Below are 14351 nucleotides of genomic sequence, written 5' to 3'. Positions count from 1 at the left end.
CCAGCCACGTAGTATATTTCCCAGCTACGTAGTACCGTATATACTCTAGTATAAGCCGAGATTTTCAGCCCATTTTTTTGGGCTGAAAGTCCCCCTCTCGGCTTATACTCGAGTCATATACCCGGGTGTCAGCAGGGGAGGGGGAGCGGGGGCTGTGTAATCATACTTACCTGCTCCCAGCGCGGTCCCTGCAGTCCCTTGCTTCTCCGGCGCTGCAGATTCTTCCTGCACTGAGCGGTCACATGGCACCGCTCATTACAGAAATGAATAGGCAGCTCCACCCCCATAGGGGAGGAGCCGCATATTCATTGCTGTAAATGATCGGTGCCATGTGACCGCTCAATTACAGGAAGAAGCTGCAGCGCCGGAGAAGCCAGGGACTGCAGGGACCGCGCCGCAGCAGGTAAGGGGAGCGCAGCGCTATAATTACCTGCTCCTCGCTCCGGCTCCGTCTGCAGCGTCCTCTAGCAATGACGCTCAGGTTAGAGGGCGCTGTGACGTAGTCAGTGCGCGCCCTCTGCTGAGCGTCAGTGCTGGAGACGGAGCCGCAGAGGAGCAGGTAATTATTGAAAGCGCCGGCGTCCTGAGAAGAGAGGTGAGTATGTGATTTTTTTTTTTTTTTTATGGCAGCACCAGCAGCATTCTAAGGAGCACCTATGGGGCCATAAAGGTGCAGAGCATATATGGGGCACAGCATTATAAGGAGCACCTATGGGGCCATAAAGGTGCAGAGCATATATGGGGCACAGCATTATAAGGAGCACCTATGGGGCCATAAAGGTGCAGAGCATATAAGGGGCACAGCATTATAAGGAGCACCTATGGGGCCATAAAGGTGCAGAGCATATAAGGGGCACAGCATTATAAGGAGCACCTATGGGGCCATAAAGGTGCAGAGCATATAAGGGGCACAGCATTATAAGGAGCACCTATGGGGCCATAAAGGTGCAGAGCATATATGGGGCACAGCATTATAAGGAGCACCTATGGGGTCATAAAGGTGCAGAGCATATATGGGGCACAGCATTATAAGGAGCACCTATGGGGCCATAAAGGTGCAGAGCATATATGGGGCACAGCATTATAAGGAGCACCTATGGGGCCATAAAGGTGCAGAGCATATATGGGGCACAGCATTATAAGGAGCACCTATGGGGCCATAAAGGTGCAGAGCATATAAGGGGCACAGCATTATAAGGAGCACTTATGGGGCCATAAAGGTGCAGAGCATATATGGGGCACAGCATTATAAGGAGCACCTATGGGGCCATAAAGGTGCAGAGCATAAATGGGGCACAGCATTATAAGGAGCACCTATGGGGCCATAAAGGTGCAGAGCATGTATGGGGCACAGCATTATAAGGAGCACCTATGGGGCCATAAAGGTGCAGAGCATATATGGGGCACAGCATTATAAGGAGCACCTATGGGGCCATAAAGGTGCAGAGCATAAATGGGGCACAGCATTATAAGGAGCACCTATGGGGCCATAAAGGTGCAGAGCATATATGGGGCACAGCATTATAAGGAGCACCTATGGGGCCATAAAGGTGCAGAGCATATATGGGGCACAGCATTATAAGGAGCACCTATGGGGCCATAATCAAAGGTGCAGAGCATATATGGGGCACAGCATTATAAGGAGCACCTATGGGGCCATAATCAACGGTGCAGAGCATATATGGGGCACAGCATTATAAGGAGCATCTATGGGGCCATAATCAACGGTGCAGAGCATTCTATATAGCACAGTTGTATATGGAGCATCTATGGGGCAATAATGAACGGTATGGAGCATCTATTTTTATTTTTGAAATTCACCGGTAAATGCTGCATTTTCTACCCTAGGCTTATACTCGAGTCAATAAGTTTTCCCAGTTTTTTGTGGCAAAATTAGGGGGGTCGGCTTATACTCGGGTCGGCTTATACTCGAGTATATACGGTATATTGCCCAGCCACGTAGTATATTGCCCAGCCACGTAGTATATTGCCCAGCTACGTAGTATATTGCCCAGTCACGTAGTATATTGCCCAGTCACGTAGTATATTGCCCAGCCACGTAGTATATTGCACAGCCACGTAGTATATTGCAGCCACGTAGTATATTGCCCCGCGACGTAGTATATTGCCCAGCCACGTAGTATATTGCCCAGTCACGTAGTATATTGCCCTGCCACGTAGTATATTGCCCAGCCACGTAGTATATTGCCCAGCCACGTAGTATATTTCCCAGCTACGTAGTATATTGCCCAGCCACGTAGTATATTGCCCAGCTACGTAGTATATTGCACAGCCACGAAGTATATTGCCCCGATACGTAGTATATTGCCCAGCCACGTAGTATATTGCCCAGCTACGTAGTATATTGCACAGCCACGAAGTATATTGCCCCGCCACGTAGTATATTGCCCAGCCACGTAGTATATTGCCCAGCCACGTAGTATATTGCCCAGTCACATAGTATATTGCACAGCCACGTAGTATATTGCCCAGCCACGTAGTATATTGCCCAGCCACGTAGTATATTGACCAGCCACGTAGTATATTGCCCAGCTACGTAGTATATTGCCCAGTCACGTAGTATATTGCCCAGCCACGTAGTATATTGCCCCGTGACGTAGTATATTGCCCAGCCACGTAGTATATTGCCCAGTCACGTAGTATATTGCCCAGCCACGTAGTATATTGCCCAGCCACGTAGTATATTTCCCAGCTACGTAGTATATTGCCCAGCCACGTAGTATATTGCCCAGCCACGTAGTATATTTCCCAGCTACGTAGTATATTGCCCAGCCACGTAGTATATTGCCCAGTCACGTAGTATATTTCCCAGCTACGTAGTATATTGCCCAGCCACGTAGTATATTGCCCAGCCACGTAGTATATTTCCCAGCTACGTAGTATATTGCCCAGCCACGTAGTATATTGCCCAGCCACGTAGTATATTTCCCAGCTACGTAGTATATTGCCCAGCCACGTAGTATATTGCCCAGCCACGTAGTATATTTCCCAGCTACGTAGTATACAGCAGAGCCACGTAGTATATTACCCAGCCACGTAGTATATTGCCCAGCTACGTAGTATATTGCCCAGCCACGTAGTATATTGCCCAGCCACGTAGTATATTTCCCAGCTACGTAGTATACAGCAGAGCCACGTAGTATATTGCCCAGCTACGTAGTATATTGCCCAGTCACGTAGTATATTGCCCAGTCACGTAGTATATTGCCCAGCCACGTAGTATATTTCCCAGCTACGTAGTATACAGCAGAGCCACGTAGTATATTGCCCAGCTACGTAGTATATTGCCCAGCTACGTAGTATATTGCCCAGTCACGTAGTATATTGCCCAGTCACGTAGTATATTGCCCAGCGACGTAGGTCCTGAGGTCCAGAGCACTCTGGAAGAGGTTGTCACCCAGGATATCTCTGTACTTGGCCGCATTCATGTGTCCTTCAGTGGTAACCAGTTTTCCTGTCCTGTTTGGGTGAGACCCGTGCCGGCTCTATATAACAGCCGTCGTCTCTACGTACGGTAGGTGTTCAGCTGCCCGTTCCACACACCCTGCACCCGACGTAGGCTGCATTGTTATATCCTATGTCAGGAAGGGGTTAAAATATGCCATCCTTATGGAAACAGTCCTCGTTATCCACAGCAGCCAATCACAGAGCAGCTTTCACATTATCTCAGCTGATTTAGCTTTGAAAGCTGAGCTCGGATTGGTTGCTGTCTGTTCGAAAGTCCTGATCCATAAAGTCCGTAATGTAGATGACGTTGCCCCGTGTTTCTCCGGCTCCGCAGACACAGTCCAAGGCGCAGCAAGAAGTGGAGAAGGCCGTACAGATATTCCAGAATACCGGCAAGATCCCGGCCAGTGTCATGGAGGCCAGGTGGGTGGAGCTCGTCTGTGCAGGGCATGCTGGGAGTTGTAGTTCCGCAAATGCTGGAATGCCGTTCTTTTGTGAATGGTGCATTTCTTTTCCTTTATTGCCTAATGCTGACGTTGTCCCCGGCCTCGCGCCATCTCTACAGCGGATCCTTCACAGCTCCTCCTGAAATCCTCTGTGCTGAGGTCGCTCTCAGTAGTTCCAAGTCGGCCATTAGTAGACAAGATAGTGCCGGTGTTCTGTGTTAGTGGCTCCTCCGACCTCTGAAAATAATATCCTGCGAATGTCGTGTGTCCTAGATCCCAGAAATAATCCTCGGATCGCTCTGCTGAGATCTCAGACCCCGATATTTCTCTGCTGTTTATTAGCATCTTCCGGAGGCCACTTTTTACATCCCCCGACCGGTCCGTATACGACGTCTGCGCCATCATGGAAGCATTGTATTATCTATGTCTGTCTATTATATATCTATCATCTATCTATTATCTATCTTATCTATTTACCATCTATCTACCTTTTATCTATCTATCATGTTTTTTTCTTTGTCTTATTTTTTATACATACCTTTTCTCTGTCTTTATTTTTTCTCCTTTCTCTCTCTCTTCCTTTATTTTTCTTTTTCAATTTATTTCCCCTCTCCCTCTACTTTTAATTCTCTCATATCTTTGTCTAACTAGATCTCTCTTCCTTGTTTTGTCTATTTATCTGTCTGTTTTCTCTCCTGATTTACTGTAATTCACACCCAGAGCTGTATTTACAATTTTGCTGTAATCAGAATGCATTCTCCTCTATACATGAGTAACGTAATGTATGAATAGTGAGTGTAGCTCTGGAGTATAATACAGGAGGTAACTCAGGATCAGTAATGTAATGTATGTACACAGTGACTGCACCAGCAGAATAGTGAGTGCAGCTCTGGGGTATAATACAGGATGTAACTCAGGATTAGTAATGTGATGTATGTACACGGTGACTGCACCAGCAGAATAGTGAGTGCAGCTCTGGAGTATAATACAGGATGTAACTCCGGATCAGTAATGTAATGTATGTACACAGTGACTGCACCAGCAGAATAGTGAGTGCAGCTCTGGGGTATAATACAGGATGTAACTCAGGATCAGTAATGTAATGTATGTACACAGTGACTGCACCAGCAGAATAGTGAGTGCAGCTCTGGAGTATAATACAGGATGTAACTCAGGATCAGTAATGTAATGTATTACACTGTGACTACACCAGCAGAATAGTGAGTACAGCTCTGGGGTATAATACAGGATGTAACTCACGATCAGTAATGTAATGTATGTACACAGTGACTGCACCAGCAGAATAGTGAGTGCAGCTCTGGGGTATAATACAGGATGTAACTCAGGATCAGTAATGTAATGTATGTACACAGTGACTGCACCAGCAGAATAGTGAGTGCAGCTCTGGGGTATAATACAGGATGTAACTCAGGATCAGTAATGTAATGTATGTACACAGTGACTGCACCAGCAGAATAGTGAGTGCATCTCTGGAGTATAATACAGAATATAACTCATACACGTATCCGAGTTCTTTAAGACCTTTAGGGACTCCTTGGTCCCCCTCTTGACTCGGTGTTTAATGAGTGTCTCTCCTCGGGCACTCTGCCGAGATCATTAAGGAGGTCAGCTTTGATCATTTTGTCAAAGGGTAAGGATCCGTCACGCATTGAGAATTGGCGTCCCATATCACTTCTCAATGTGGACAGGAAGGTTTTGGCTAAGATACTCTTCAACAGGCTGGTGAAGTTTGCGCCACGGCTCCTTTCGGAGGCCCAGCACTGTTGCGTTCCTGGCCGTAGCACTTTCAGTGCTGTTCTGGGTGTCCGAGAGGCCGTGGAGCGGGGCAGGGCGGGCCTTTGGAAGGGGTTCTTGCTGACCCTGGATCAGGCAAAAGCCTTTGATCGGGTCGACCACGAGTACCTCTGGTCCACTCTTTTGAGGTATGGTCTGCCTGGAGGGTTTGTGGACTGGCTTAAGACCTTATACGCAGGGGCTGAGACTTTCCCTCTGGTAAACGGGTGGATTGGACAACCTTTCGGGGTGGGATCTGGTGTCCGCCAGGGCTGCCCTCTTAGCCCTTTGCTTTACGCGTTTGCGATCGATCCCTTCCTTAGAAGGGTTGATTGTGGACCGTTGGCGGGGGCAAGGATGGGCGGGATGACGCCAGAGGCTATCCTGAGGGTAGTGGCCTACGCCGACGACGTTACCGTCTTTGTTTCTTCGCAAGAGGAGACGATGGTGGTGATGTCAGAAGTGGAGAGCTACTCGGAGGCATCCGGGTCCAAGGTCAACCAGGACAAGGGTGAGAGTCTCTGGCTGGGAGGCGGGGATCCCACGTTTGATCTTCCGGACACCCTCCCCGAACCCCAAGAACATGCCAAAGTCCTAGGCATCGAATTTGGCCAGGGTGATTACCCCACGAAAAACTGGGAAGGCAGAATCAAAGGTGTCGCCCAAAGAGTGGAACAATGGAAGGGTTGGTCTTTGACCCTGAGGGAGAGGGTTGACCTGTACAAAGCTTTCCTGCTCCCCTTGCTAATCTACCTGGGCAGCGTCTGTGTCTTGCCGGAGCCTCTCTGGACACGGGTCTACAGTCTGTTCTTCCAGATGTTATGGGGGAATAGACTAAACCTAGTCAAACGGGAGGTCACTTATCTCACGAGGAGACTAGGGGGGTTGAATATGGTGAACCCCGTGGTGTTTCTAGTGAACACCTTTTTGAAAGTTAACGTGGCAAACCTCTGGAAAGAGAGGGCTCCTCCATGGGTATTCTCCTGCAAAGGATGGTTTCAGCCTTTCTTCCAGGAATGGGAGACAGGGGGAAGATTGAAGGATCTTCGCACACCCCACGGGCATCTCCTGGCTTATGTTACCCCGGTTCTGAAAATGATGCGCCGGTGGGGTCTGGGAATGTGGGAGGTGAGGTCCCTCCCGAGGAAACTCCTCGATATGCGGGTCTTGCTTTCGCATTTTCAGAGACCATTGGTCCTCAAGGACTGCCCGAGTCAGGATCTAGAGGTTGGGTTGAGTTTGTTAAATTCTAGCAGGATCCCCAAGAAGTATTGGGACTTGACTTGGCGCTGCTTCCAAGGTAAGTTGTATGTGAGGGACAATTTGAAGCACAGGAGCTCCGTGGACAGGAATTGTCCCCGTGAGGCTTGCGCTACCATGCTGGAAAGCATGGAGCACTTCCTGCTTCATTGTCCCTTTAATACAGAGGTGTACAACAGGGTGGGCGCTTCCATTGGTTGGCCGCGGCTGGCCACTCTGTCCTATGCCGAGTGGGCCTATGGAGCGTTCAGAGACCTCGGGAGAAGGGACCGAGCCACTTTATTCTTAGTCAGCGCAGTGGTCAGGTACTTCACGTGGAACGCACGAGTTTTAGTTTTGACGCAGAGTAAAATCCTCCATGTAGATGAAGTTTGTAGCAGCATCCTAGGTGCCCTGGTGAAGGTGCGTTCTCTGGAGTGTAGGTTGTGTTCTGTGATGTTGGTTTATGTATATATTGTATATAGTATATTGTATATAGTGTGTTTAATAGAGGGTCTTAGGTTTGGTGGGGGGAGTGGGGGGTTCAACGGCGGTGATAAGAGACTGATCTGGCCTGGCCCAGGCCCCGTCTGGGGAAAAACTTTGGGGCCTGATCCTAGCTTGGATGATTCCTGAACTTTGTGGCCAGAGCTGGATCAGGGGTGGTGGGATAGTTAGAGTAGGTGTGTGCATATATATTTAAAAAAATAAAATAAAAAATTACAAATAAATAAAAATAATAAAAAAAAAATTAAAAATAATAATAAAAACAAACAAAAAAAAAATGTTAATGTTGTACACTGTATTGTATTTAGGTTTGTTGTAGGGTGAATGTGGTGGTGTAAGGGGGGCTGTAAGGTGAGGCAGTGGGACCAGTAGGGTTTTGTTGTGTTTGCGGTGTTGTATAGTGTTTGGTTTAGTATAATGTGTTTATAGTGTATATATTGTATATAATATTGTATATAGGACGGTGTGAATGTAGTTGGGGTTGTATATAGTAGTATGAATGAAGCTGGGCCGGGGGTCTTACATGATTTTATACTATTTATTATTTATAATTTTTTACAGGTATTCACGTAAGTTATGAGTATTTTGTTTGTTGTCTTTTAGTTTTGTTTTTTTATGTTATTGGAATTTTTCTTTCTCGTCACTGATTTGTAGGTCATGAACTTTCTCCATTTTTGTTCCATTTCCGGTTTATTACTTTGTGGCTTTTGTTGTTTGTTGTCATCTGATTGGAGCTTTGTTCTTCTGTTCTGTTCTGTTGTGTTTTATTTGTAATGTATCACAGTTATTGTCATGTAAAGTATTTCTATTTTATTTAATAAAAGACCTACAGGATGTAACTCAGGATCAGTAATGTATGTACACAGTGACTGCACCAGCAGAATAGTGAGTGCAGCTCTGGAGTATAATACAGGATGTAACTCAGGATCAGTAATGTAATGTATGTACACAGTGACTGCACCAGCAGAATAGTGAGTGCAGCTCTGGAGTATAATACAGGATGTAACTCAGGATCAGTAATGTAATGTATGTACACAGTGACTGCACCAGCAGAATAGTGAGTGCAGCTCTGGAGTATAATACAGGATGTAACTCAGGATCAGTAATGTAATGTATGTACACAGTGACTGCACCAGCAGAATAGTGAGTGCAGCTCTGGGGTATAATACAGGATGTAACTCAGGATCAGTAATCTAATGTATGTTGTTGTGAATTCTGTGGCAGAGCTCCCTCCTGTGGTCACAAGTGGTACTTCGGCTGATTCTCTCTGTGAGCTTCCGTTGGTGGAGGAGAGTGGTACTGCGGCTTCTGAGTTTCCTTCCTCAGGTGATGTGGGGAAGTCGTTAGGTGCTGCTCTATTTAACTCCACCTAGTGCTTTGATCCTGGCTTCCAGTCAATGTTCTAGTATTGGACCGGTTTCCTCCTGGAACGTTCCTGTGGCCTGCTGCTCTGCATAGCTAAGTTCTGCTTTGCTATTTTGTTTGCTGTTTTTTTCTGTCCAGCTTGTCTATTTGTTTTTTCTTGCTTGCTGGCAGCTCTGGGACGCAGAGGGTGTACCTCCGTGCCGTTAGTTCGGTACGGAGGGTCTTTTTGCCCCCTTTGCGTGGTTTTTGTAGGGTTTTGTGTTGACCACAAAGTTACCTTTCCTATCCTCGCTCTGTTCAGAAAGTCGGGCCTCACTTTGCTAAATCTATTTCATCTCTACGTTTGTCGTTTCATCTTAACTCACAGTCATTATATGTGGGGGTTGCCTTTTCCTTTGGGGTATTTCTCTGAGGCAAGGTAGGCTTATTTTCTATCTTCAGGCTAGCTAGTTTCTCTGTGCCGAGTTGCATAGGGAGCATTAGGCGCAATCCACGGCTGCCTCTATTGTGGTTGGAGAGGATTAGGGATTGCGGTCAGCAAAGTTCCCACGTCTCAGAGCTCGTTCTATGTTTTTGGGTTATTGTCAGGTCACTGTATGTGCTCTGACCTCTATGTCCATTGTGGTACTGAATTACCTTATCATAACAGTACTGGAAGCCAAAAGTACTAATGATTCCCAATAGAGGGAAAAAAGAAGCTCTGAGACCATTTTTTTTTCTTTGCACTGTGTTTTGCCTGTTTTTTCCCCTAGACATTTGGGTGGTTCAGGACACAGGTGTGGACATGGACATTCAGGGTCTGTGCTCTTCAATGGATAATCTCATTATAAATGTACAAAAGATTCAAGATTTGGTGGTTCAGAATCCTATGTTAGAACCAAGAATTCCTATTCCTGATTTGTTTTATGGTGATAGAGCCAAGTATGTGAATTTCAAAAATAATTGCAAACTGTTTCTGGCCTTGAAACCTCGCTCCTCTGGTGACCCAGTTCAACAAGTGAGAATTATTATTTCTTTTTTGCGTGGCGACCCTCAAGACTGGGCATTTTCCCTTGCACCAGGAGATCCTGCATTAAGTAATATTGATGCGTTTTTCCTGGCGCTCGGATTGCTGTACGATGAGCCTAATTCAGTGGATCAGGCAGAGAAAAATTTGCTGGCTCTGTGTCAGGGTCAGGATGAGATAGAGGTATATTGTCAGAAATTTAGAAAGTGGTCCGTACTCACTCAATGAAACGAAGGTGCGCTCGCAGCTATTTTCAGAAAGGGTCTCTCTGAAGCCCTTAAAGATGTCATGGTGGGATTTCCTATGCCTGCTGGTCTGAATGAATCTATGTCGTTGGCCATTCAGATCGGTCGACGCTTGCGTGAGCGTAAATCTGTGCACCATTTGGCGGTATTACCTGAGCTTAAACCTAAGCCTATGCAGTGCGATAGGACTTTGACCAGAGTTGAACGGCAAGAACACAGACGTCTGAATGGGCTGTGTTTCTACTGTGGTGATTCCACTCATGCTATCTCTGATTGTCCTAAGCGCACTAAGCGGTTCGCTAGGTCTGCCACCATTGGTATGGTACAGTCAAAATTTCTTTTGTCCGTTACCTTGATCTGCTCTTTGTCATCGTATTCTGTCATGGCATTTGTGGACTCAGGCGCTGCTCTGAATTTGATGGACTTGGAGTATGCTAGGCGTTGTGGGTTTTTCCTGGAGCCCTTGCAGTGTCCTATTCCATCGAGAGGAATTGATGCTACGCCTTTGGCCAAGAATAAGCCTCAGTACTGGACCCAGCTGACCATGGCTCCTGCACATCAGGAGGTTATTCGCTTTCTGGTGTTGCATAATCTGCATGATGTGGTCGTGTTGGGGTTGCCATGGCTACAAGTCCATAATCCAGTATTAGATTGGAAATCCATGTCTGTGTCCAGCTGGGGTTGTCAGGGGGTACATGGTGATGTCCCATTTCTGACTATTTCGTCATCCACCCCGTCTGAGGTTCCAGAGTTCTTGTCTGATTACCGGGATGTATTTGATGAGCCTAAATCCGATACCCTACCTCCGCATAGGGATTGTGATTGTGCTATCGATTTGATTCCTGGTAGTAATTTCCCAAAAGGTCGACTGTTTAATTTATCTGTGCCTGAGCACGCTGCTATGCGGAGTTATGTGAAGGAATCCTTGGAGAAGGGGCATATTCGCCCATCATCGTCGCCATTAGGAGCAGGGTTCTTTTTTGTAGCCAAGAAGGATGGTTCGCTGAGACCTTGTATAGATTACCGCCTTCTAAATAAGATCACGGTTAAATTTCAGTACCCCTTGCCGTTGTTATCTGATTTGTTTGCTCGGATTAAGGGGGCCAGTTGGTTCACCAAGATAGATCTTCGTGGTGCGTATAATCTAGTGCGTATTAAGCGAGGCGATGAATGGAAAACTACAGTTAATACGCCCGAGGGCCATTTTGAGTATCTAGTAATGCCATTCGGACTTGCCAATGCTCCATCAGTGTTTCAGTCCTTTATGCATGACATCTTCCGAGAGTACCTGGATAACTTCCTGATTGTGTACTTGGATGACATTTTGATCTTCTCGGATGATTGGGAGTCTCATGTGAAGCAGGTCAGAACGGTGTTTCAGGTCCTGCATGCTAATTCTTTGTTTGTGAAGGGATCAAAGTGTCTCTTTGGTGTTCAGAAGGTTTCATTTTTGGGGTTCATCTTTTCCCCTTCTTCTATCGAGATGGACCCTGTTAAGGTCCAAGCCATCCATGATTGGACTCAGCCGACATCTCTGAAAAGTCTGCAAAAGTTCCTGGGCTTTGCGAATTTTTATCGTCGCTTCATCTGCAATTTTTCTAGTATTGCTAAACCATTGACCGATTTGACCAAGAAGGGTGCTGATGTGGTCAATTGGTCTTCTGCTGCTGTGGAAGCTTTTCAAGAGTTGAAGCGTCGTTTTTCTTCTGCCCCTGTGTTGTGTCAACCAGATGTTTCGCTTCCATTCCAGGTCGAGGTTGATGCTTCTGAGATTGGAGCAGGGGCTGTTTTGTCGCAGAGAAGTTCTGATTGCTGGGTGATGAAACCATGCGCCTTCTTTTCCAGGAAGTTTTCGCCTGCTGAGCGAAATTATGATGTGGGCAATCGAGAGTTGCTGGCCATGAAGTGGGCATTCGAGGAGTGGCGTAATTGGCTTGAAGGAGCTAAGCATCGCGTGGTGGTCTTGACTGATCATAAGAACTTGACTTATCTCGAGTCTGCCAAGCGGTTGAATCCTAGACAGGCTCGTTGGTCGCTGTTTTTTGCCCGTTTTGACTTTGTGATTTCGTACCTTTCGGGCTCTAAAAATGTGAAGGCGGATGCTCTGTCTAGGAGTTTTGTGCCCGACTCTCCGGGTTTATCTGAGCCGGCGAGTATCCTCAAAGAGGGAGTAGTTGTGTCTGCCATCTCCCCTGATTTGCGGCGGGTGCTGCAAAAATTTCAGGCTAATAAACCTGATCGTTGCCCAGCGGAGAGACTGTTTGTCCCTGATAGGTGGACGAATAAAGTTATCTCTGAGGTTCAGTGTTCTGTGTTGGCTGGTCATCCTGGAATCTTTGGTACCAGAGAGTTGGTGGCTAAATCCTTTTGGTGGCCATCTCTGTCGCGGGATGTGCGTTCTTTTGTGCAGTCCTGTGGGTTTTGTGCTCGGGCTAAGCCCTGCTGTTCTCGTGCCAGTGGGTTGCTTTTGCCCTTGCCAGTCCCGAAGAGGCCTTGGACACATATCTCTATGGATTTTATTTCAGATCTTCCCGTCTCTCAAAAGATGTCAGTCATTTGGGTGGTCTGTGATCGCTTCTCTAAGATGGTCCATTTGGTACCCTTGTCTAAATTACCTTCCTCCTCTTATTTGGTGCCATTGTTCTTCCAGCATGTGGTTCGTTTGCATGGCATTCCAGAGAATATCGTGTCTGACAGAGGTTCCCAGTTTGTTTCGAGGTTTTGGCGAGCCTTTTGTGGTAGGATGGGCATTGACTTGTCTTTTTCCTCGGCTTTCCATCCTCAGACTAATGGCCAGACCGAACAAACCAATCAGACCTTGGAAACATATCTGAGATGCTTTGTTTCTGCTGATCAGGATGACTGGGTGTCCTTTTTGCCTTTGGCCGAGTTCGCCCTTAATAATCGGGCCACCTCGGCTACCTTGGTTTCGCCGTTTTTCTGCAACTCTGGGTTCCATCCTCGTTTCTCTTCAGGGCAGGTTGAGTCTTCGGACTGTCCTGGTGTGGATACTGTGGTGGACAGGTTGCAGCAGATTTGGACTCATGTAGTGGACAATTTGACCTTGTCCCAGGAGAAGGCTCAACGTTTCGCTAATCGCAGACGCCGTGTGGGTCCCCGACTTCGTGTTGGGGATTTGGTTTGGTTGTCTTCTCGTCATATTCCTATGAAGGTTTCCTCTCCTAAGTTTAAACCTCGTTTCATTGGTCCGTATAGGATTTCTGAGGTTCTTAATCCTGTGTCTTTTCGTCTGACCCTTCCAGATTCTTTTTCCATACATAACGTATTCCATAGGTCATTGTTGCGGAGATACGTGGCACCTATGGTTCCATCTGTTGATCCTCCTGCCCCGGTTTTGGTGGAGGGGGAGTTGGAGTATATTGTGGAGAAGATTTTGGATTCTCGTCTTTCAAGACGGAGACTCCAGTATCTGGTTAAGTGGAAGGGTTATGCTCAGGAAGATAATTCCTGGGTCTTTGCCTCGGATGTCCATGCTCCCGATCTTGTTCGTGCCTTTCATATGGCTCATCCTGGTCGTCCTGGGGGCTCTGGTGAGGGTTCGGTGACCCCTCCTCAAGGGGGGGGTACTGTTGTGAATTCTGTGGCAGAGCTCCCTCCTGTGGTCACAAGTGGTACTTCGGCTGATTCTCTCTGTGAGCTTCCGTTGGTGGAGGAGAGTGGTACTGCGGCTTCTGAGTTTCCTTCCTCAGGTGATGTGGTGAAGTCGTTAGGTGCTGCTCTATTTAACTCCACCTAGTGCTTTGATCCTGGCTTCCAGTCAATGTTCTAGTATTGGACCTGTTTCCTCCTGGATCGTTCCTGTGGCCTGCTGCTCTGCATAGCTAAGTTTTGCTTTGCTATTTTGTTTGCTGTTTTTTTCTGTCCAGCTTGTCTATTTGTTTTTTCTTGCTTGCTGGCAGCTCTGGGACGCAGAGGGTGTACCTCCGTGCCGTTAGTTCGGTACGGAGGGTCTTTTTGCCCCCTTTGCGTGGTTTTTGTAGGGTTTTGTGTTGACCGCAAAGTTACCTTTCCTATCCTCGCTCTGTTCAGAAAGTCGGGCCTCACTTTGCTAAATCTATTTTATCTCTACGTTTGTCGTTTCATCTTAACTCACAGTCATTATATGTGGGGGCTGCCTTTTCCTTTGGGGTATTTCTCTGAGGCAAGGTAGGCTTATTTTCTATCTTCAGGCTAGCTAGTTTCTCAGGCTGTGCCGAGTTGCATAGGGAGCGTTAGGCGCAATCCACGGCTGCCTCTATTGTGGTTGGAGAGGATTAGGGA

At 47.0% G+C, this 14351-nt stretch overlaps 1 protein-coding gene across 1 annotated transcript in view; it reads left to right on the top strand.

Moving 5' to 3' along the window:
• The window catches only part of LOC138649103 (E3 ubiquitin-protein ligase RNF182-like), an 88655-nt gene that overhangs the window by 7107 nt on the left and 67197 nt on the right, over positions 1–14351 (top strand). The gene's annotated exons all lie outside the window — the stretch shown is intronic.

The sequence above is a fragment of the Ranitomeya imitator genome, chromosome 9 (genome assembly GCF_032444005.1).
Source record: "Ranitomeya imitator isolate aRanImi1 chromosome 9, aRanImi1.pri, whole genome shotgun sequence".
NCBI lineage: Eukaryota > Metazoa > Chordata > Amphibia > Anura > Dendrobatidae > Ranitomeya > Ranitomeya imitator.
The sequence above is the reverse complement of the archived record's forward strand: the minus strand, read 5'-3'. Positions and strand labels throughout refer to the sequence as shown.